Genomic DNA, 21264 nt, shown 5'->3' with positions numbered 1-21264 from the left:
GAAGCTCTCATTCTCCAGTCCTTGGGTGCTGATAACCTTTTGGCTGCTGAGAAGGCACACACTCCCTCCCCATTTTCGAGCGTCTGATTCAACAGGATGCCACACAAACCAGTTTCACCGCCTTGTCTAACTTCCTTAAAGGTACAGTGCATTTATCACTCTGAAGTTTGCCTGGAAAGGTAAACCTGCAGTCTTATACACGCTTATGGGAGAGCAAGTCCACCTAAAATATGCAGGGATATAACTTCTCAGTAAACACACAGTGAAGAAAAGGGCTGCGTAGGGTCTTTCTGAACAAAGAGGTATGCCATTTATCATTTGCACAATTGGCCCAGTAGGCCCTGGCGAGTGATTGATGGTATTGAAAATATTCCTGAACCGCCCTTCATCAGAAGACTTCAGGGCTGGGTGCAAAACTGAAACAATGCACACAACATAAAAAAGCAGAAAATGAAAAACAAAAATCTAAACACATAAAATGGGAGAATATTTTTACTTGTTTACATTTATATCCTGCATTTCCTACAAGGAGTTCAAGGTATGGCTCTCTTCTCCATTTTTATTCTCAAAACAACCCTGTGAGGTAGGCTAGGCTAAGAGACTGTGACTAGTCCAAAGTCACCCAGTGAGTTTCATGGCTGAGTTGGGATTTGAAGCTTGGCCTCACAAGTCCTAAGCACCACACCACATTGGGACTCAGAAAAAATGAAGAAGCAATTCTGCCTAAAATTCTATCTAAAATTCCTGGTCAAATAGCAAAGATTGTAATGTTGGTGTCAGACAATAATTTTTTAAAAAAATCATTTATTTTCCACAGCACTATCAACATTCATATTGTACCCCACTGCTCTCCACTGGCATTTATTTCATTCATTTCTCACATGGAAAATGGTAAAGGAATAGTGTCTGGCACATCAGTGAACTGGAGACAAAACCTGTGGCTGGTGACCATTAACCATAGACAATCAAGCCAGCTCCTTCCTGCATATCTTCCTGGGAAGGAATACAGGAAGCTGTCTTATACCAAGTCAGATGCTTTTCCAAAGTCAGAATTCAAGTCTAGGGTTTGCATGTTCTCAGGTAATTTCTCTATGCCTTTACTGCTAAGCAGTAGCACTCAAGTTTGCTAATCCTAACCAGGCAGGACTGGCTCTGCCATTAGGCAAGGTGAGGCAACTGTTCCAGGCAGCAGATGTGGAGGGGACAGCAGCAGCAGCAGCTCCTGGCTCCTGTTCTTTGGTTATGCTAGAAGAGATAGCCAAGTATAAAACCAGGTGATAAGATACAGCCCTCGAAGGCTTCCCATCCCTGAGCTCAATGCAAACAAAATCCAGAAGTATTCATTGTGTTTGCAAATACTACAGAGCTGAAATTGCAGTGGTGATTTTACATTATGGCATGTTCATCTTAAAATCAGGGTAATCTGAGGATTTTAATCACTTGGATGCAAACTCTTGAAATCTGAAAGTTATGTTACAAAAATAGGTAAATGTAAAGGTACCCCTGACCATGAGGTCCAGTCGTGGACGACTCTGGAGTTGTAGCGCTCATCTCGCTTTACTGGCCGAGGGAGCCGGCGTTTGTCCGCAGACAGCTTCCGGGTCATGTGGCCAGCATGACTAAGCCGCTGGCGAACCAGAGCAGCACACGGAAACTCCGTTTACCTTCCTGCCGGTACCTATCTATCTACTTGCACTTTGATGTGCTTTCGAACTGCTAGGTGGGCAGGAGCTGGGACCGAACAACGGGAGCTCACCCCGTCACGGGGATTCAAACCGCCGACCTTCTGATTGGCAAGCCCTAGGCTCTGTGGTTTAGACCACAGCGCCACCCGTGCCGCTTTGTTACAAAAATATGTTGCGGCAATAATTTCAGAGCTGTCAATGCCTACAGAGTAGTATTTTAAAATAAGGAAAGAAAGAAACCTGCACATGATCAAATAATGATCTTCAAACTATTCAATGCTGGTGTGAAGATGAGCTCTAATCACCGCTAGAGGGAGATAAATCAGCAGACAAAGAATGCCAGAGATCTACTCATCACTGAAGACCACTGCATGCATAGCTACGTATCTATGCTATTACATCATGGAATAATTCTTCAATAATTTCTGTGTCAAAGTTGAGTTGCTGGATTGCTTTCAGGAGGATTAGCAAATTCATGAAGGGTCAGGCTATCAATGGCTACTAGCCACAACAACTGTTTTCTACTTCCATTGTCAGAAGAGGCACATGCCCCTGAATACCAGGTGCTGGAACTCACAAGTGGGGAGTGTTGCTGTTGCACTCAGCTCCTGCTTGTGAGCTTCCTATCAGCATCTGGTTGGATTCAGGATTAGATGGGTCATTGACCTGTTCCAGCAGAGCTCTTCTTATGTTCTTAATTGATTTCTGCAGGTTATTGCCACTAAAAGCATCAGAGCAGGACCAGTGAAAAGAAAAGTTGGTGACCACGTTGCTACATTTTTTTTTTGCACTAGGGCTGTATACACAGTATGCCTTCAAAACACGTTCAAAGCACATTCTTTCCCTCAAAGAATTATGGGCACATTCCCCCTTAATATGTACATTTTTGTTAACATTGCTTGGAGAACTGCATTGTACAATAAGTGTGAATTTCAAAGGATGGCTGTGTTTTGGTTCTCATGCTGTTTTGGGAAGTGTACAATTTAAATGCAAACTGAATCAATATCCCTTGGAAACATAATGGTCCTTTTTGAATTATTATAATTTTTTGAATGCAGGTCAAGGCAGAGAATTGTGAACTGGCTGAAGGTGAAGTACCTTTCTCAGAGAATTTTGTATGCTCTATTGGATTCAAAATGTCTTCTGAGACTCTCTTCAAACTTCTCTTGCAAGGGCTCCAACATCAAATTGCATGAGCAGCACTGCTGTTCATCACACCACCTTGCAGTTCCACTCAGGGGAAATGCAATCCCACAGCTAACACCAGTGTGAAACACAAAAACCAAGTTCTGCAAACAGTGAGAAGTTTCGGGGGGAAGCTGGTTTCCTTTGCCAGGAGGTCGCTGCAATCTTATCAGCGTTCTGCAATATTTGTGTTTATTTACAAATATACAGGTGGAGCACAGATGAAGATGAAGCTTGCACATTCCAAGAGACAGTCAAATCCATAGGAGAAGCTGACCTTATACTGACTCAGATCAGTGGTCCATGTAGTTCAGTACTGCCTACACTGACAGACACAGACTCCCCAGGGTTTGAGGCACAGAGTATTTTCCAGCCCTACCTGGTGATACTAGGATTGAACCTAGGACCACCGAGCTACAGCCTTTTCTTGGTGCTCCTTCGTAGCTTCTCTAGGGAACCGCTAGCATACCCACAGTTCTGTGTCCTTCTCCAAGCTGTAGCCTATTGTTCTTTGTTTTCACACCAATTTGTTCTCTTCCTCCTGGCTGGCATGGATGGGTATCCGGATGAGTAATCTCTTCTGACAACCATCTTGCCTTATTAGAGTCCCAAGAAGACAAAGCTCCAGAATCAGCTATCAGCATTCATTTGTCAACTTTCAGGAAGCTGCCCACATATTTGCCTTGGGGCAGCCTACACCGATAGTCCTGTTTGGAAAAAATCTGATAGAAATGGCACACACACACTGTATTTTTCTGGTTTTGACATTTTGCAAACAGCCCTGGAATTTTTCACAAAGGGCAGGAAATCAGGGGAAGGGCACCTACGACCTACCAGGTGTTCTTAGACCACAACTCCCACAATCTCTGGCTGAGACTGATAGGAATTGGAGTCAAGCAGCAGCAGGCAGTGATGGCTAGTGCCTATTAGGGCTGGCAGGGTAGAAGGCAAGGAGACAAACATTAGCCAGAGCCAGTGACAGGCAGAGCCAGCTACTTCTAGTTTTTCCCTTACCCTCTTCTTTGCTGAGTTCTACAAGGACAACACTGCATCTAAGGCGGAGCAAGCTGATAGCCAGTGGGCACCTTTTAGACCGGTTTTAAGAAGGCAGACAGGTGGGGGCTGGCTAAGGGCTGACAGGTTGGTGGGGAAGTGCCCCATTTGCCCTGCTAGACTAGCATCCAATCAGTCAAATTTGATGTGGGGCTGGCAGATCTGCAGCCTGTTTTAGGGATCACTTTCAGTGCCCTCTGCTTGTACATTAGTGCATGAAACAAATATTGCCAAGAGACCAGAGGTTGCCTCAGAGCTCTCATCCAAAGACAGTTAAACACTATCACTGCTACCCTGGGCTGCTCACTGCCCAGAGAAGTGGGGGTAAATATAACAGAAGGCAGATGTTTCCTCCATGCTTCCAAGATCATTCCACAGTAATTATCTTTTGCCTCACCTTATTTGGGGAAGATGACCAGGGGCCAGCAGATTAACAGGAAGCAGAGCATCAGGATAATCGCCTGTGATTGATTTCAGGCAACTGTATGGCTCAAAGTAATCTGCAGCTGGTCCATTGATTGGAGCAGCTTGGTTTCCTCTAGACTGGAGTTGTTTCAAAATAATATTTCACAGTGTAGGGCCTAGGCATAACTGGCTAAATATTTGATGCTGATGAACTGTCACTCCAAAACTCATGCCACTTGCAATGAACAGGTTCCACAATTGATCCACCTTATCAAATTCTGCATTTTATTTTTTTTTTGAAGTGGGGGGTTAGTTATGGACAGGACAGGAACATTCATCACTTGTTGTTTATGCCCCGGCAGCCTCTAGGTTACATTACTGCCTCACGTTATATGTAGGGCTGCCTTTATAGATGGTTCAGAAACTTTGGCTGGTGCAGAATTTGCTAGTCAGGTTGCTCACTGGGGCAAGGCATTATGAGCATATTGCACGGATCTTGACCCGACCGCACTGGCTTCCAGTTAGTTTCCAGACAGACTCTGGTAATATGATTATGACACCCTGAGTGAGGTCAAAATTTGGCACCCCCTTCCCATATTTCTTAGTTTCACAACAATTTCTTTTGGTACAGTTGCTTCTTTATGGATCTTCTCAGCATGTACCTGTATAAGTGTAGGTTGTTGTTGTTATTGTTTTGTGCTGCTCGGCACGGTGTCCTGTGCAGGGGAACCGCCCATACCACCCTAAACCCAGCGCTGTTCAAAGTGCTGGTTTTGACCTACAGTATAAAGCCTTAAACAGCTCAGGACCGCAATACCTGAAGGAACATCTTCCCATAGGCATTTGGCTGGTCACTGTGAGAACAAGATGCTAGACTAGACGAGCCTTTGGCCTGATTCTGCAAGGTTCTTTTTATGCTTTTATATTCAGATTAAAAAAAGTTGGAATAAAAAAATACATTTCAAAGGACGATGGATGCATCTTTAGGTCACCTCCCCATCTTTACACACACTGACCTTTCCCACAATGCATCTGCTTTAGGTGGCAACCTTGTTAAAGCACCCTTTGTTGGTAAGGCCTACAGGTACAAAAGCCTGTGTTGTATGGTTATAGCCACATTTTGGAAAGACTTAAAAGATGCAAACTTTGAATACTTGGCATAAGGCGTATTGCCATTATGGAATACAGTGGTACCTTGAGTTACAGACGCTTCAGGTTACAGACACTTCAGGTTTCAGACTCTGCTAACCCAGAAATAGTACCTCAGGTTCAGAACTTTGCTTCAGGATGAGAACAGAAATTGCATGGCGGCGCAGCGGGAGGCCCCATTAGCTAAAGTGGTACCTCAGGTTAAGAACAGTTTCAGGTTAAGAACGGACCTCCGGAACTAATTAAGTTCTTAACCCAAGGTACCACTGTTGTATTGTAGCCGCACCAGCTGAGACTGGCAAGAGGAATGAAGCACAAAGACATCTTTCCTGGAGAATGGCAGAGCTTTATTTTGTTTGGAAACCAAAGGCCAGTTCCAAAGGTTTCTACTAACTTGTAGATCACATAAGAGCATTGTCAGGGAATCAGGAGCAGGAGCACTGGGGAGAGAGGATTGGGAGAGCGAAGGGGAAGAATCCGAGGGCAGCGTAGGGGAGTATGACAGTGGCCCGAGAGATTCCATGAGCTTCTCCAGCGAATCAGAAGATTCCCAGAAGGGGGCGCCGATGGTCAGGGCAAGGGGGGTCCCAGGGGGGACGCACCAGAAACAAGGAGCCAGAGGGGAACCCCAAAGCAGCAGTGGAGGATCAGGACCAGTTTCCCCACCAGAGCGTAGTGGGGGGGAGGAGTCACATGTGTCAGGAGCAGTGTCTCCTCCAGAGAGGGAGTCAGGGCTGACCACGCCTCCAACGGAGGGGAGGTCAGTTGCAGCTAGCCCCCCCGATGGGGGAAGCAGTGACAGCAGCAGTGGAACGGTCAGGAGGAAAGCTGCTGGCTGGGCGCGCGCGCCAAGTTCAAATGTGCAGGCGCGCGGAACAGCAGGAGACCCGGATGGGGAACCAGCTCCTAAAGCCCGCCGGAGGGAGGGAGAAGGCTCAGGGGAATCAGCGGGAGAAGAGGCTAGAAAGGGCGGAACCCCGGCGGGCAGGCGGACCCAGAGGAGGAAGGAGCAGCGGAGAAGGTGGAGCAAGGCTAGACTCTTAAATTGGTGTCAAGGGGGAGGAGACTCAGACGGAGCATCAGTGGTCTGACACTTTAGACGTGGGGCTGCGCGCTGCGGCTCTGGAAGTGAAACTGAACTTCAATAAAGGCTTTTATACTTAATAACGAAGCAGCGTTGGTCCTTTGTGAGCTGGGACCTAGGGTAGCCCTGACAGTATGCTCCGTCTCCATAAAAACCTCGCAGCGTGAGTTGGTGCAGCGAGGGGCAAGACTTGGTGTTTTGCGAGCTCACGAAGATAGGCAAAGATGACTACAGAGAGCCAGGTGAAAGAACTGCAAGAAGCAGTCACGACGCTTTACGCGGAAGTAGCAGCATCCAGGAAAAGAGAAGAAGAAGCAGTAGCGCTCTGCCGGGATCTGCAAGCCAGGTGGGACCGTTGGGGGAAAGAGGGGCTGCCAGGACCCAAACCGGAGGGAGTTGGCCTCGGGAAGAGGGGGGGCAGCCTGGTGGCCCACTTTGATGGGAACCTGCAGCAATACCCTAACTTCAGAGCTGACGTGGTTTACGCGCTCAATTTGCTTCGGAAAGACTTTAGAGATGAGGAAGAGAAAGTGGGCTTCATAATCACTCATTTGCATGGGGAAGCAAAAGCGTGGCTGCGGAATTTGTGGCGCGAAGAAGACCCCGCCCTCAAAGATTCCGATGCATTTATCAAAGCTATGGACGCTTGCTTTAAATCTACGGTAGATGTAGATGTTGCTCGGAGGGAAATGCATGGGCTACAGCAAGGGAAAGCGACGGTGAGACAATATCACTCACGCTTTTTTGCCTTACTGAACGTGCTGGGCTGGGAGAAGGACTCCATTGCTGTCAGAGACCTGTTCTGGGAGGGGCTAAGTGGAGAGGTGAAAGATGAACTGGCAAGAGGAGAAAGACCCCAAAATACCCAAGAAGTTGCCCAAAGAGCGTTGGCAATTGGTGTGCGCCTGGAAGGACGTAAGGGAAGCACCCCAGCCAGGACAACCCCTTTCTTTCCCAGAGAGGCGGGGCGGGCGCTGTCCATGCCTCCTTTGGGAAGGGGAGAAGAGCCGATGGAGATTGGTGGTGCAAGGGCTCAGACTGCCAGCAGAGCCCAAACACCGGGAGCAGTCAAGGGGAAGGCTCCTAGAGGGACCAGGAAGTGTTACATCTGCGACAGTGCACAGCACATGGCCAAAGAGTGTCCCCAGAGGCTCCAGAAGCACACTGCAGCCTCAGCAACAGTAAAGGGAACAGGTGAGCAGCTGAAACAGCTGCAGGGGGAAGAAGAAGCCTGGTTGGAAACAGAGCCACTGGGGCCCAACCAGGCAAGTCAGTGAAGCAGTCCCCAGAGATTTTACAGCCCACAGACCCCCTCCCACCCAAACCAGTGGTGCAACTCACCGCATCGCTCCAGTTGCCCAATGGGCACACCATGCAAGTACCAATAACCATTGACTCTGGGAGCAACGCAGACTTTATTGGAGTGGACTTTATCAAGCAACATCGCATAGCACTCATGCCAGCCACGATGCCCCTAAACGTCGTCACGGTCGATGGCAGGAAGCTACTGGGAGGAGAGGTGGTACAGCAAACACCACCGATGGTGATGCAAATTGGAAACCACCGCGAAGTCATCAGCTTCAACGTCACCCACCTGTCGGACACGCCCATAGTGTTGGGTATGAGTTGGCTGGATAGGCACAGCCCGGCATTGGCATGGTACCAGCGGCAGTTGACCTTCTGTTCCTCCTACTGCGCAGAACACTGCATCCAGACCCGCCAGGAGGAGGAGGGGCAAGAGGATGAACCGCAGCTACACCTAGGCATGGTGCAAGCGGTACCCAACAAGTACAAGGAGTTTTTGGAGGTCTTCTGCGAGAGGGAAGCGGATAAGCTGCCTCCCCACAGGCCTTACGACTGCAAGATTGACCTCCTGCCGGGAGCGACGCTGCCGACTGGGAAACTGTATTCCATGTCTGAAGATGAACTGCAAGAACTCAGGGAGTTCATAGATCACAACTTGAAGCGGGGGTTCATCCAAGAATCTAAAGCAGTGGGGGGCAGTCCCGTGTTTTTCGTGAAGAAGAAGGACACGCCCCAACGGAGACTCATAGTTGATTTTAGGACCATAAATTCCAAAACAAAGCCCGCAGCATTCCCCATGCCCAAGATCGACGACCTGCTCGCGACGGTGAGGAAGGGACGGATCTTCACCAAGTTGGATCTACGAGGGGCGTACAACCTTATACGCATGCGGGAGGGCGATGAGTGGAAGACAGCCATGTTTACACCTTTAGGCACCTATGAATATCGCGTAATGCCTTTTGGTCTGCAAAATGGCTCCCATACCTTCCAAGCTTTCATGCATCACGTGTTAGCGGGACTCCTCTACAAGAAGTGCGTCTGCTTCCTGGACGATATCCTGATCTTCTCGGAATCGCAGGAGACTCACGAGAGGGACGTCAAGGAGGTCCTGCAGAGGCTACGGGAGCACAGACTTTACGCCAAATTAGAGAAGTGCCAGTTCGACATGACGGAGGTGGATTTTCTGGGCTACAAGCTGTCCGACAAGGGACTCGCCATGGACAGCGCCAAGGTCCGCGCGGTGTTGGACTGGAAGAGCCCGCGCAATCGGAAGGAGGTCCAGAGGTTCGTCGGCTTCGCCAACTTTTATCGCAAGTTCATCAAAGGGTTCGCGAAGGAGACGGCGGCCATCACGGACACCCTCAGCTCCAAGAAGAAGAAGTTCACCTGGACGGACCAGGCGGAGCAGTCCTTTCGGAGACTCAAGCGTCTCTTCGCGTCCGAAGAACAGCTGCTACATGTAAACCCCAGCAGACCAATGAGGGTTGAGACGGACGCCTCAGACAGAGCAGTGGGGGCCGTCCTGTTGCAGCAAGATCCGCAAGGGGAATGGAGGCCGTGCGCATTCTACTCCAGGAAACTCAGCAAGGCGGAACAGAACTACACCATCTGGGACAGGGAGTTGCTGGCCATTCATGCAGCTTTCAGGGCGTGGCGGCACTTCCTCGTTGGAGCCAGACACACAGTGCAAGTCCGCACGGACCATAAGAACCTGGAGTACTGGCGCACGGCGCGGTTCCTGAACCAGAGACACATCCGCTGGGCGGAGTTCTTTGCGGATTTCGATTTCCGGATAGAATACATCCCGGGAGACAACAACGTCATGGCGGATGCACTATCCAGGAAGCCGCAGTATCTCGAGGAAGCGGCGCCGGTGGCGGCCAAGCACATTTTCGCACCGAAAGCGTGGGCGTGCGCTTCAGCTGCCGTGGACCTGGACGCGGTGCGTCGAGCGCTGCAGACGGATTCGTTCGCACAATCCAAGATGGAGGAGGTGCGAAGAGGCACAGCGAAGGACGACGAGTTCCAGATACGAGACGGACTGCTCATCCGCAAAGGGGCTCTCTACGTGCCCGGAGACGACCTCCGCGCGAAAGTCTTGCAGCAGCTACACGACGCGCCCAGCGCTGGGCACTTCGGCAAGGACAAAACGGCGGAATTAGTAACCAGAGACTTTTGGTGGCCCAAGGTGAGGGGAGAAGTCGCGGATTACGTCTCCAGGTGTGACACCTGCCAAAGGGCCAAGCCAGTACACAGGAAGCCAGCGGGTCTACTAGAACCCCTACAGACGCCGCTCGAACCGTGGGAGAGAGTGGCCCTGGACTTTGTCACAGATCTGCCCAGCTCGCGAGGCAAAACAGCGGTGCTCGTGGTCGTAGACATGTTCACCAAGATGGCACACTTTATTCCGTGCGCGAAGGTGGCCACAGCGGAACAGACCGCCAAGCTGTTCATAGACCACGTGTTCAAAGCTCACGGCTTGCCGCGGTCCATCCTGTCCGACCGGGGTCGCCAATTCGTCTCGAGCTTCTGGCAGAAGCTGCTGGGCATCCTGAACGTCAAGATCAACTTAGCGTCGGCACGACACCCGCAGACCAACGGACAAGCGGAGAGGGTCAACGCCATCATGCAGCAGTACCTGCGATGCTACGCCAATCAACAACCCTCGACCTGGGTGGACTACCTACCGCTGGCCGAGTTTGCCTACAACAACACGAAGCACGGGTCTACGGGAGTGACACCGTTCTTCGCCAATAATGGGCGGCATCCCAGAACTTTCCCAGGGTTAGAGACGAAGGGGGAGGGGGAGCCAAGGGGAGCAGAGCACTTAGCAGCAGAGTTACAGGAGGTCCACGAGCAACTCCGCAGGCAATTGGAACTGGCGAAACACGCCTACAAAATGCAGGCAGACAAGCACAGGAGGGTCGGGGAGGACATCCAGGTGGGGGACTGGGTCTGGTTAGCAGCCCAGGCAGTGCCGGCCAGGACGCTAGCTAAGAGGAAGCTCAAGCACAAGCAGCTGGGACCTTACCAGGTCGCGGCGCAAATCAATCCAGTGGCCTTCCGGTTGACACTCCCGGAGGGCTCCAGAATGCACCCAGTCTTTCATAGGTCAGTGCTCACACCCTACAGGGAACCCCACAGGTTTCAGGCGACAGGGAACGCGCCAGACACACTTAGTGAATCTCCGAAGAGGGAGGGGTCACGGAGGGCGACGCCACTCAACGAGGTCACGGAGATTTTGGACTCGAGGTGGGGGGAAGAGGGGGTGGAATACCTCCTCGCCAGGGAAGGTACCCCAGCCAGTGCCAACAGGTGGGTACCGTGCTATGCCGTGGAGGAGCACTATCTTAAAGACGAGTTCCATGCACTCTTCCCACACAGACCTATGCCGGCAGAGTATTTCGACGACTGGCTCTTCACGCCCACACTGTCAGCCAGTACGTTCCAGGGTTTTTCATCAGCTGAAGAGACGACGCCAGACACTAGCTCCTCGGAGGGGTCTCTCTCGGGGTTTGCCACAGACCGCTCCTATTGGTGGGACACTCAACCGGAGGTGGGGTGGCGCAGGGAGCTGCTGCGGGGACCTTTGCAAGCTGTCTCACCAGAGGTACCCGGGGGAGGGGAGGACATGGACGTGTTGGGGGAGGATCCTGGATTCGAGCACATCAGCAGAGAGATGGAAGCCGAGGAAATCGACGTCGACGAGCCCGTTGCGGTTGGGCCGGATCCAGTGGACCGGCTACACACCAGGGGGGAAGAATGGTATCCCGCACTCACACCCACTGGACTGGAGCACCCGGAACCCACACCCGAAGAGGGGGAGGGGGGAAGGGGGGGCTTCGAGGGGGGGATGGATGTCAGGGAATCAGGAGCAGGAGCACTGGGGAGAGAGGATTGGGAGAGCGAAGGGGAAGAATCCGAGGGCAGCGTAGGGGAGTATGACAGTGGCCCGAGAGATTCCATGAGCTTCTCCAGCGAATCAGAAGATTCCCAGAAGGGGGCGCCGATGGTCAGGGCAAGGGGGGTCCCAGGGGGGACGCACCAGAAACAAGGAGCCAGAGGGGAACCCCAAAGCAGCAGTGGAGGATCAGGACCAGTTTCCCCACCAGAGCGTAGTGGGGGGGAGGAGTCACATGTGTCAGGAGCAGTGTCTCCTCCAGAGAGGGAGTCAGGGCTGACCACGCCTCCAACGGAGGGGAGGTCAGTTGCAGCTAGCCCCCCCGATGGGGGAAGCAGTGACAGCAGCAGTGGAACGGTCAGGAGGAAAGCTGCTGGCTGGGCGCGCGCGCCAAGTTCAAATGTGCAGGCGCGCGGAACAGCAGGAGACCCGGATGGGGAACCAGCTCCTAAAGCCCGCCGGAGGGAGGGAGAAGGCTCAGGGGAATCAGCGGGAGAAGAGGCTAGAAAGGGCGGAACCCCGGCGGGCAGGCGGACCCAGAGGAGGAAGGAGCAGCGGAGAAGGTGGAGCAAGGCTAGACTCTTAAATTGGTGTCAAGGGGGAGGAGACTCAGACGGAGCATCAGTGGTCTGACACTTTAGACGTGGGGCTGCGCGCTGCGGCTCTGGAAGTGAAACTGAACTTCAATAAAGGCTTTTATACTTAATAACGAAGCAGCGTTGGTCCTTTGTGAGCTGGGACCTAGGGTAGCCCTGACAAGCATGTTTTACAGTTGTATACTGTTATAAATCCTGGTGTATGTATGGGAATGCTGACTTCCATAATGTACTTTAGGGGGTTCTCCAGGGAAAACTCCATTGGGTTTGTTGGGTTATCTTTGTTTCTCAGACATATATGCACATGATTTTGAAAATAATAAAATTAGAAGAGGAAAGGCCAGCTTTGAAATTTTTGCTGCATCGGGGTAGAACTTGGTTCCCCTTGGATGGTGCGAGCAGCACAAAGCCCTCACAAGTTTTCTTTCCGCAACCAAAGCCGACTCCTCTTCACACGTGGATAGCGTGCGGTCGGCAGAGCAGCAGGCACTGATCTCTTGTGACAGCTGCTCCTGAGGCTGGCTGCGGAAGGGATCGTCATCGGGCAGCGATGGGAGGAGGGCAATATTTAAGCGCTCCCGTAACACACTTGCCCGACTGTACTGCTGGAACGCGGCACACAAGGATCCAGAAGCTGGTGAGTGGTGGGATGAATGCTTATGAATATCACCCTTGCGTCTGAGTAAAAAATGAACAAGATGGGAGCAGGGCAGGCTGAAGAATGGGGAAGATGGTTGGGAGCAATGGGGGAATGTAGGACGATGTTCCACCGTGCACTGCTGTGACCCAGGGAGTTGCCCTGCAGTAGGCGACTGATGTGGCTGAAATGTGAATTGTATTTACTTAACTCTAAAACAGTCCGTGCAGTTAGCCCTTAGCAATGGTGGGCACTCCACAATTCATTGATTGCCAACTGAGCTACCTGTAGACAAGATCTATAGACAGTTCCACAGTTTCAGTGGGTGTTTGCTGCAACCTCCTCCTCTTCCTCTTCTTCCTCCTTCTGTTCTTGGACACCATGTTCTAACGAGCTCTTTCCCCTTCCTCCCACAGCCTGAATCAACTTAAAATAACTGTACAAAGCTACGAGGGAGGAATCAGAGGGGGGAAAGGTGACAGCAACCTATCCTTTCTCTCACTTGCTCTGGGCTATGATCTTCCGCCTGAAGTGTTTAACCCCAGGGTACTTCCGCCTCCTACAAGTAAGCTCAATACTTCTTACCTTGCGGAGTGTTAGAATATTTTAAAGTCTGTGATCTTGAGCAGAATCAGCTCCAAAGTAGCGTATTCAGTAGTGTGGTTAGGTAATTTTAGACTCTGAATGAATTGTTACTCTGCCCTTTTGACACCTGCGATGTATATTTGCAGGACCCGTCCTATTTTTTGTGATTGCATTTTGTGATTTTAAGTTACAATTATTTTATTAATGTTGTATTTTAAATTGATGTAACCTGCCCTGGGTCCTTAGGGTGAAGGGTTGACTAATAATAATAATAATAATAATAATAATAATAATATGGGGGAACTCTTTAGATCTCAGGTGGAGAACCTGTGGCCTTGCAGCTGTTGCTGGATTACAGCTCCCATCATCTCTGACCATTGGCCATGTTGGTTGGAGTTGATGGGATCTGGAGTCCAACAACATTTAGAAGGGCATAGATGGCTAGCAGCCATGGTTTGTCAGTTGATGCTAACCCTGCCCCACACCTGCACTCTTGGGTCATCTTTTCACCAAGTGCCAAGTGCCAGATTCTATCAAGCCAAGTTCTTGTCAATAAGTGGTTTCACCACTTTCAAGTTCCTAGCAATTTCAAGGTGTGCCACAACTAAACCTTTGGAGAGCCTTGAGTTTTTCAGTTGATGCATTCATTGAGAACTTGCCATCCACTGAGTAGCCAAGGAAGACTTAACACCGAAGCTCAGTGGGGCTTACTTTCACGTAAAGATGCAGTTAGAAGGGTTGCAGCTCTCCGAGCTAGGTCTTATCTCTGTCTTAACCAGAAATTCATTGATTGCAATGGAACTTGTTTCACAGCAACAGATACGTATCAACAGTGAGGATCATTTTAGTTTTGCAGCTGACAAAAAGTGACCATAGGCTGCTGCCACTTTGAGCTGGGGAACACCTTGCTTAACCTTATCACTTCTGGCTGTTCTGTTTTATTGTACAAAAGCAGCTATCTCCCAGCTACTTTTCCTGGGGGAACAAAAGAGGTAAGAGCCATAGCTCAGCCACAGAACATTTGTTTTTCAAGCAGACGGTCCCAGGCTTGATCCCTGGTGTCACCTGGGAAAGATTGTGGTTTGAAATCCACTATAGACAAGGCACAGCTAGGTGGACCAATGGTCTAACTCTGTTTAGGGGAGGGGGCACTAGCTCAGCAGTTGAGTGCATGATTTGCCTGCTGAAGGTCCCAGGTTTGACCCCCAGGTAGGCCTGGGAAAGATCCTGTCTGAAATCCTGGCGAGATGCTGCCAGTTAGTGTAGAGAATACTGATCTAGATGGACCAGTGATTTGAAACAGTGTAAGGTGGCCTCCTACATGAGCGTTTGGGGCGGGTGAATGGGGAAGCAGCATTATTCTCCACCCCCATTAAGAAATTGGCCTTCCTTAGCCTAAATCCCACTTGCACATCTTCTGACATCCAGCTTCCATAGATTTTTTTAAAAGCCTGAATATTAACTTTGCACTCTTATTACATTAGTATGAATATTAACTTAACACCTGCACAACTGCCTTCAAACCAGGTTGTCAGTTTAACACTCCAAGCTCACGTGAACAAGAGCTGGCTAGCAACATGCATCTCTTAGATCACACTGCCTGCTGAACAGAGCTGTGTGTTTCTGGCCAGGGGAGGAGAGGGGAGGATGCTGCGTATGGCGGAGCCACGTGAGGAGATGCTGGCTGGTTCATGCAAAGCCCTGCAGTGCTGGAGACTGCACTTAGTTTAACCATACTCTAGGGTACCCAAATGGGATTTTCAGCATCATCAAAAAGGAATAGATCCACTGGCTAATCCTACACTTGGTACCTGTCCCTGGTACACAAGAGACATTTGGGGAACTGCTGAGAATACCTTTTTAAAGCGTTATTAGTACAAATACACACAAAAACTCTCTCACTACCACCATCTCTCTGCCAAACATGCCAGGCAGCTTTCAGATTTCATCTCTGCCTCCCTCCGTCAGGTTTCTAGAAATTAAGGTTGCAATCCTGTACTCACTCCCCTAGGAATAAGCCACACTGGGGCTTGCTTTCGGATAGACCTATAAAGGATCATGCTGTAAATTTCTGGTTCTTGGCTGTAGTGTGCATGCGCATGAACTTCCAATGTGTGTGCAGTCTCCTCCACCACCTACCTGGCTGGCTGGCAAGCGTGGCTGATTTGCTTGACCTGCAGGCAAGGTCCATTGCAAAATTAAACAGGCAACCCTATTTCTCCCCCGAGTGTCATATAAGGAAACAGCTCTAATCACTTAATTAACACAGAATTGCTCCAGCAGCCTGTGTAATATCAGCTACTTCAAAGTTAATGATGTACAACTAACCAAGATGACAATCCCTGAGGCAAACTCTTCAGCAAAGTTCCCTGTTTGCTAGGATGTTGAGAGAGGGTGTGTCTTAAGTCTAAACCGGTGGTGCACAATGCAGAAGGTATGGTCTAGTTTGCCAAAACACAGTGTAAAAGTAAACAAAGAAAGGCTCGTTCTTGAAAAGAGATTTAGCAATTGTTAGCTACTGGAGTGGTTTCTCCCATCCGATGTCAAGGAAATAAACAACTACTGTACCTGACTTTTAGAAAACATCTGAAGGCAGCCCTGTTTAGGGAAGTTTTTAATATCTGATGTTTTACCTGTTTTTAATTTTCTGTTGGGAGCCACCCAGAGTGGCTGGGGAGGCCTGGCCAGATGGGCGGGATATAAATAACAAATTATTATCATCAATCATTTAAAAAAGATAGAGGGTTAAAACAAAAACAAAAAAACTGAAAAACCTCTCTCTTGCTGCCTAAAAGTGTAATTTGCAATACAGCATTGTATTTTGGTGTTGGAGTATAATTCATAGTATGAATTTGACCGATTTGCACTACACAAATGCCGGGTTTGCTTTTGACATTCTAAGGCAGCGATGGGGAACCCATGGCTCTCAAAATGGTGGCTACATTTCCCATCATCCTTGATTACTGGTCATGATGAAGGAAGTTGGGAGTCCTGCAGCATTAGAAGAGCCCTGCTAGATGAGACCAAAGGTTCGCCTAGTTCAGTATCCTGTTCTTATGATAGCCGACCAGATGTGAACAGGAAGCCTGCAAGTAGACATGAGGGCACCGCTTTTGATGCCCAACAACCCTGGAGAGCCACTGCCAGTCAGGATGGGTCAAGTGGCTCTGACTCTGTATAAGGAGGTTCTCCACCCCAGTGGCGTAGTGTGGGTTGTCAGCACCCGGGGCAAGGCAAGTAATTTGTGCCCCTAACCCGTGGATTTGCGCCCCCTAACCCTAACCCTCAGATGTTGCGCCCAGTGCGGCCGGCCCCCCCCGCACCCCCCACGCTACGCCACTGCTCCACCCCAGTTCTAAAGGTTTACACCTCAACTTTTCCATCCCTACAGATGCAACTGGCCAGTGGACTGGAGTCAGAACCTCAAGACCGGCTGATGAATCACCTGGCTTTACTGCTGGCCATTATGGGATTAAGCCTCTCCTATTACAGCGCCCGGCAAATGAGTGAAGAGACCAAACCAAATCCGGAACCTTGACCCTTGGGCTGCCGAGCGGCAGCTGCACGGGCCAAAGAGGACTCCAGGAACGCACAGAAAAGAAACAAGGTTGGAGAGAGACCCTGGCACGCACTCTGCGGCACAAGCAGCATCCTTTAGGTATCCTGTGCATGCGCCGGCCGGGTGGCTCACATTAGAAAACTCAGCGCCAACTTTCCTTGTTCTTTCACAGACGGTGTGTTGCTAGTGCCCCTTCCGGCCATGCTAGTTTCATTCTCTCCTCCTGGATCCTCCTGGCCAATTCAGCTATTGCCCAACTTGCTTCATTCTAGTTTCAGGGGGCCACTACCAGGGTTGCATTCCTCTGCCCCAATTTACCCCTGGATCTGATCCTCATTCAAAGCCCAGAAATGGATTTAAACCAGGATGGCCACGCAGGAAGGAAGCTGAAGAGCTAACCTCATTGGTTGGGTCCAATATTGCCTTAGCTTGTCACAGGAAGCTTTCTGCCTGGGCATATTAAGGTTGCCCTCCAGGGGATGCAGCAGGGAATTATTATTATTATTTGACACTGTAATAGAGTTGGGTCTTTTCTTCACAGGGGATTAACAGCCACACATGGTGGCAGTTGAGCTGGTGTCACCTACCCACCCGTCAGCAGGGGTGATCCTGCAGCCCAGAACCTCCCTGCTAAACACAAAGGCCACCCCACTTGTTTTATGAACCACCTGAAAGATGACATACATTAAGTGATATAGCCCAACGGAGAAAAGGGGAAATTGCCAGTTTCTAGAGTATCAACAACTCAGCTGCTCAGTTTGCGAAGTCAGAAGACACCCTGTCATGGCAGAGCATGCAGGTCCTCCTCTTAGCATTGTCCTAAGCTGCTAGAGTGACATGCACACTCCTGCCAGTTGCTGCCTTAAAGCAGTTATGGTGAACCTTTTGGACCTCTAGATGCTGCTGAAGTACAACTCCACCAGCCCCAGCAAGCATGGCCAATGGCTGTTGTTCAGTAACACCTGGAGGGCCAGATATTCCCTGCATCTGCCTTACAGCATTGATCTTCAGTGCGGTGTTAGGACCCTAACATGGGTACCAGCCTGACCTAAAGGGGTTGGAGCAGTGGTTAAGACAAGGATGGGGAGCTTTCAGCTCAGAGGCCAAATGTCTGGCCCTCCGAACTCTCCCCAGGCTACACCCTTCCCTGGCCCTGCTTTACACCCCGGATTGTGTCCTAGAAATCTGATGAAGCTTCTCACTTGTCCGGATGGAAGATGTAGAGGGGTGTGTGCAGATACTGTATAAAAGTTAAAATTTGCATTTATTGCTCTGCCCACTTCTGCCTCCAGCCCCGCCCACCACCAGCATGTGGCCCTCGGGAGCTTGCTCAGGAGAGAATGTGGCCCATGGGTCAAAAAAGATTCCCCACACTTGTTTTGAGAGAATAGGAAAGAGGGAGAAAGACGACATAGATCTACAGTAAGAAATTAAATATGGATCCTTTGTTACAGATGGAGGTTGAAAGGTGGGTCTTTTATAGACGAAGATCAAAGTCTTACACAGTTCCCAAAGAAAAGGGGTTTATTCCTAGAGGGCCAGGCCCACCCCCTCACAGTATGTAGAGGGGCAGGGAGAAAAGGTCAGATGAGCATAATGCACTGCATAAAAAGGCAAGCGAATGTATTACAGACGGTTGAACGAGCGCATTCGCTGCCTGCTCCCTCCCACTTGACTTGGCCAAAGCAGTGCATCATGGGAAAACCAAAAGGAACTGCAGACTGCCCGTTACGTAACGGAATATGTGGCCAGACAGCTGTGACCTACATCATGCCTTCCCATGAGCAATTAAGGAGAGGGGGATTTTTAAAGGCGCTCAGCCTTCCGTTTTAAAAAATGCACCCATAGTTTGGGGTTGGCGAGGAGTTTCAAAGGGTGCAAAGGCGAGGCAGGTGAATCTTTCACCTCTTACAGGAGGATAATTGTTGCCTTCTTCAGGGAGTTTCAGACCAATTTACCCACAGAACACAGGAAGCTGCTGTTTACCTGGTCAGAGTGGTTTTTGCATTTTGCCCAGTATTTGTCTACTTTGGCAGGCAGAGGCCCTCCAGACTCTCAGGCAGAGGCTTTCTCATCACCTGCTATCCACTGCTCCTTAAGCTAAAGATACCAGGGCTTGAACCCTGCATACAAAGCAGGTGCTTTGCCACTCGGCTATGGCCCCCCGTTAAATCTTCAACACCAAAATCTGCCCTTGTTCCTCTCTAGATTAGGCTCTTGCTAAGGCAGCTAGATCTCAAACACCATACTAGCCGATTCATCTGTCTCATACCAACAATGCTAGGAATAAACGTGTTGCACTGTGTACAATAAATCTCCGTTTTAAAGAATGTTGCCTGTGTCATTTTTGCACCCTGGGAGCAGCTGTTCGCTTCATGACCAAAGCCAGTCTTTCCTTAAGCAAGGGTGGGGAAACCCCAGGGGTCAAATGTGAACCTTCAGACCTCTCTCTGTGCTCCCTGGGACCCTGTGCAGGCCCCTCCCCTCCCAAGTCACACCCCTCACCAGTTAAAAACAAACAACACAGATTATCAGAGTTTAGAGACTTGCAACAGATTCCATGATCAGAGCCATAAAGGCTAGAATAATTCTTGACTCTGTGTCCCCCCTAAATAGCTAAGGGAGAGGCAGTAGTGGCGATTAAAAGCATCCCTCCCTCTTCTTCCAAAAGCCTTTTTGTATAGAGGCTTAATCTCTGCTGATCCACAGCAAATGATGTGCTTGTTTCAGCAGATGTCAACAGCTAAACGCGTTGCAGCAATAAGCACGAACGGCTGTGGCAAAGGATTTATTTCTGCTCCTAGGATGCCAACCATTTATAGCAGGGGTTGGAAACCTTTGGCTCGCCGGGTGTTGTTGGGCTCCAGCTCCCATCAGCCCCAGCCAGTGAGGCCAAGGGTTGGGGATGATGGAAATTGTAGTCCAGAAACATTTGGAGGGCAGCATGTTCCCCTCCCATGATTTCTAGGGTCTAAAAGGGCTAGCAATATCTCAATTCAACAGGCATGACAAGACACACAAGACATACAAGATGTTAGGGCCTGACTCACTCGATCACAGCAGTATTAAGTTTAGTGATATTTCCATATGGCCTAGAAAGTGGGCATGTAGTATACACCACAGTGTAACCCAAAATGATTCAATTACTTCCATACCACCCAGAAATCTGAACCTGGTACACAGTTCCATGCTTACCTAAATGAGATGTACATTTGCAGTATCTCATTCAATCACCTAATTCCCGAAAAAGGTTTTTAAAAAACCCCACAAACGCATCCAGACCTTGCAACGTAATATACCTTGTTGTAAGCTAGCAGACCATTTGTAAAGAATTATCAAGTGATAACGTTACACAACTAGCTATTTAAATGTCTGCAGGACCCACGCTTCGGAACTCTCCGTCTGTTGACATCAGGCAGCTGCCTTCAGTGTTCTCTTTGCAGAGCCCGCTAAAAACATTTTTGTTTAGGCAAGCCTACCCAGACATGTAGAATGCTGACAGGTGTTTTAATCTGTTTTTAGATTATCACTGATTTTTACTATGTTTTAAATGTTTCCACTTGTGGTTTTTAAAGAGTTTTTATTGATAATTTTATTGTTTTTTTTTCTTTTTGTAAACCACTTTGAGGGTTCCCCCCCTTACAATCCAGTGGTATATATTTTTTTCCTAACTAACTAACTAACTAACCAACCAACCAACCAACCATCCTGTGGGAGCAAGTCCAAAGCTTTACTATGTGCTGTGTGAATTGCTCCCTTTCATCGAAACAAGCAAAGGTTGTTGGTGTGGGCATCCGTCTGTCTCGAGAGACAACAGAGGATGCCTGCGGGCGTCAAGTCAAACTTATGCATTAGCAGCACTGAAGTGACCTCCCTGGGGTGCAAGCCTGGGCTGTGTGTATGGAGGTCTTGGGACAAGACCCCCCTCTCTGCCACACTGATGTGGTCCAAATGAAAGCAGAGTAATACATTTGGGCACCAGCTTGGCTGCAGGACTTGCTAGAAGGAGGCGTACAAGGCGCCATCCAACCTTCTTAGGGACTCCACTCCAGATTTGTGTAGGGTTGACTCTTTAGCCTTTTCTTCTCCTGAAGATTTCCCGCAAGGCAGCGGAGGTTTA

The 21264-nt window shown here is 49.6% G+C and overlaps 1 long non-coding RNA gene across 2 annotated transcripts; it reads left to right on the top strand.

The window, feature by feature from the left end:
- The first annotated feature begins 5 nt into the window (after positions 1–5).
- LOC310769153 lies at positions 6–19471 on the top strand. 2 transcript variants are annotated; one of them, XR_014551450.1, is made up of 3 exons: positions 6–141; positions 13417–13565; positions 16977–19471. It is a non-coding gene; the product is annotated as an uncharacterized lncRNA (long non-coding RNA). The 2 variants fall into 2 exon arrangements; XR_014551451.1 differs by lacking the exon at positions 6–141 and adding an exon at positions 12556–13000.
- The last annotated feature ends 1793 nt before the right edge of the window (positions 19472–21264 follow it).

Source organism: Podarcis filfolensis (assembly GCF_964270895.1).
Source record: "Podarcis filfolensis genome assembly, chromosome: 8".
Lineage (NCBI taxonomy): Eukaryota > Metazoa > Chordata > Lepidosauria > Squamata > Lacertidae > Podarcis > Podarcis filfolensis.
The sequence above is the reverse complement of the archived record's forward strand: the minus strand, read 5'-3'. Positions and strand labels throughout refer to the sequence as shown.